Source organism: Piliocolobus tephrosceles, chromosome Y, assembly GCF_002776525.5.
Source record: "Piliocolobus tephrosceles isolate RC106 chromosome Y, ASM277652v3, whole genome shotgun sequence".
NCBI lineage: Eukaryota > Metazoa > Chordata > Mammalia > Primates > Cercopithecidae > Piliocolobus > Piliocolobus tephrosceles.
This window is the reverse complement of record NC_045456.1, coordinates 2,301,501-2,304,451: the sequence shown is the minus strand read 5'-3', so window position 1 is coordinate 2,304,451 and position 2,951 is coordinate 2,301,501. Positions and strand designations below refer to the sequence as shown.

Genomic DNA, 2,951 nt, shown 5'->3' with positions numbered 1-2,951 from the left:
GCAAGGATTTTTTGGACAAGGCCTCAAAGCCACAGACAATAAAAGCATAAATAGACATATGGGATTATATCAAATTAAAAAGTTTTTGCTTGGCAAAGTAAACAATCAATAGAGTAAAGAGACTACCTATAGAATGGGAGAAAGTATTTACAAACTATGCATCTCACAATGGATCCTGTACATCCACAATATATAAGAAGCTCAAATAACCCATAACAGAAAAAGAAAACAAATAATTGGATTTAAACATGGGCAAAATATTTGAATAGGCATTTCTCAAAAGAAGACATACATATGGTCAAAAAGTAGAGACAAATTGCTCAGCATCACTAATCATCATGAAATGAAAATCAAAGCTACAAAGCGAGATATTACTTCACCCCAAATAGAATGGCTATTATCGAAGACAAAAATTGCAAATGCTGGAATGGATATAGACAAAAGGGAACACTTACACATTGTCAATGGGAATATAAAATAATACAGCTGCTATGGAAAACAGTATGGAGTTTCCTTAAAAAAATTTAAACTAGAACTACCATATGATCCAGCAATCCTACTATTGAGTATATATCTAAAGGAAATAAAATCAGTGTCAGTATATTTGAACTCCCATGTTTGTCACAGAACTATTCACAATACCCAAGGTATGCAACCAACCTAAGTGTCCATCGATGAATAATTGGAAAGAAAATGTATTACATATGCACAATGAAATACTCTTCTGCAAAAATGGATGAAATCTTGTCATTTGTAACAACATGGATGAACTAGAAGACATAATGTTATGTGAAATGTGTCAGACACAGAAAGAAAAATACCGCATGATATCACTCTTATGTGGAATCAAAAGAAGTTTATCTCATAGGAGTAGAGAGTAGAGTAGTGATCCCCAGAGGCTGGGGAGTGTGTGCTGGGGGATAGTGATGGGTGAGACAGGGAGAGATTGGTCAACAGGTACAAAGTTACAGTTAGGAGGAATAAGTTCTGGTGTACTGTTGCACAGTAGAGTGACTATGGTTAACAATATTTTACTGAATATTTCAAAATAGTTAAAAGAGGGAATTTTAAATGTGCTCGCAACAAAGAAATGAAAAGGTATAAAATGATGAACATGATAGATACACAGAATTGATATTATACAATGTATACATGTATCAAAACATCACATTGTGCCATAAATATGTAAAACTGTGATTTATCTATGATTTAAAAATATAAATAAAAAATCTAAAAAATCATTTTGCTCCTCTTTATTGTTCAAAACTAGTATATTAATAGGAATGATTATGATACAATCTAGAACTGTTCACTCTTGTTTAATTAATTAAATTTAATTAAACATCTACAGAAGATGTTAGGTTGTATATAATTCAATAAGGCATGATGAGGCTTCTTTATATGTGAGATATTTCTTTCTTTGTTAGAAATATCTCACGTATAAAATTTAAAATCTAGAAAAAGAGAATTTAAAAAGAAAGAAGCTAGCTTGAATCTAACCAGAAGGAAAGAATCAGCAAAGTCAAACTAAGGAATAGTAGAGAAACTAAATTTTCTCTACTCTACAAAAGAAATCAACTTCACTGAAGTAAAAGAAAGTCTGTAAAACTATTCAAGATTAGAGACTCAAGAGGTATTGGGAAAATATAATCCTCCAAACAAAATCAATAAGACAGGAAAATAAATTATAACACCCATTAGGATCAGGATCAGGAAAATAAAATTCTTCTGAGGATCAGGAAAATAAAATCCTCCAAAGGACATCAATAAGACAATGTGAGAAACTTGAATGAATATGGAATATAAGATAATACTATTGTATCAATAATAAATGCTCCAAATTGGATAATTATATTGATTTTATGTTAAAAAAAATTTTCTATTTTTGGAGACACATGCTCCAATACTGAGGGGTGAGGACACATAATGTCTATAATGTCTTTGCAACTGACTCACGAAAAATAATAATTATGAATCTAGATTAATTTAGTCTTGCAAGTTTTCTGTATGTTTGAAATTTTTAACACAAAAAATTTAAAATAATAAGAAAAATAGTGCTTGCTTTGGCAGCACGTATACTAAAATTGGAAGGATATATAGAAGGTTACCATGGCCTCTGTGCAAGGATGACACGCAAATTCATAAGGCATTCCATATTTTTAAACATATCTATGGAAATAAACTAGAAAATCTAGAAGAGATGGATAAATTCCTTCACACATACACCCTCCCAAGACTAAACCAAGAAGTTGAATCCATGAATACACCAAAAACAAGTTCTGAAATTAAGGCAGTAATTAAGAGCCTACCCACCAAAACAAAAAGCCCATGACCAGATGGATTTACAGCCAAATTCTACCAGAAGTAAAAAGAGGAGCTGGTATCATTCCTTCTGAAACTATTCCAAAAAATGGAAAAGGAGGGAATCCTCCCTAACTCATTTTATGAGACCAGCATCATCCTGATACCAAAACCTGGCAGAGACATAACAACAAAAGAATCTTTGGGCCAATATTCCTGATGAACATCAATGCAAAAATCCTCAATAAAATGCTGGCAAACTGAATTCAGCAGCAAATCAAAAAGTTTATCCACCACAATCAAGTTGGCTTCATCCATGAGATTCAAGGCTGGTTCAACATATGCAAATCAATAAATGTAATCCAACACATAAACAGAACCAATGATAAAAACCACATGATTATCCAATAGATGCAGAAAAGGCCTTCAATAAAACTCAACACCCCTTCATGTTAAAAACTCTCAATAAACTAGGTATTGATGGAATATATCTCAAAATAATCAGAGCTATTTAGAACAAACCCGTAGCCAATATCATACTGAATGGGCAAAAGCTGGAAGCATTGCCCTTGAAAACTGGCACAAAGATGCCCTCTCTTACCACTCCTATTCAACATAGTATTGGAAGTTCTGGCCAGAGCAATCAGGCA

General features: G+C 32.5%; 1 non-coding gene across 1 annotated transcript; it reads left to right on the top strand.

The window, feature by feature from the left end:
* The first annotated feature begins 2,054 nt into the window (after positions 1–2,054).
* Positions 2,055–2,161, top strand: LOC111533537. Its single transcript, XR_002728898.1, has one exon. It is a non-coding gene; the product is annotated as a U6 spliceosomal RNA (small nuclear RNA).
* The last annotated feature ends 790 nt before the right edge of the window (positions 2,162–2,951 follow it).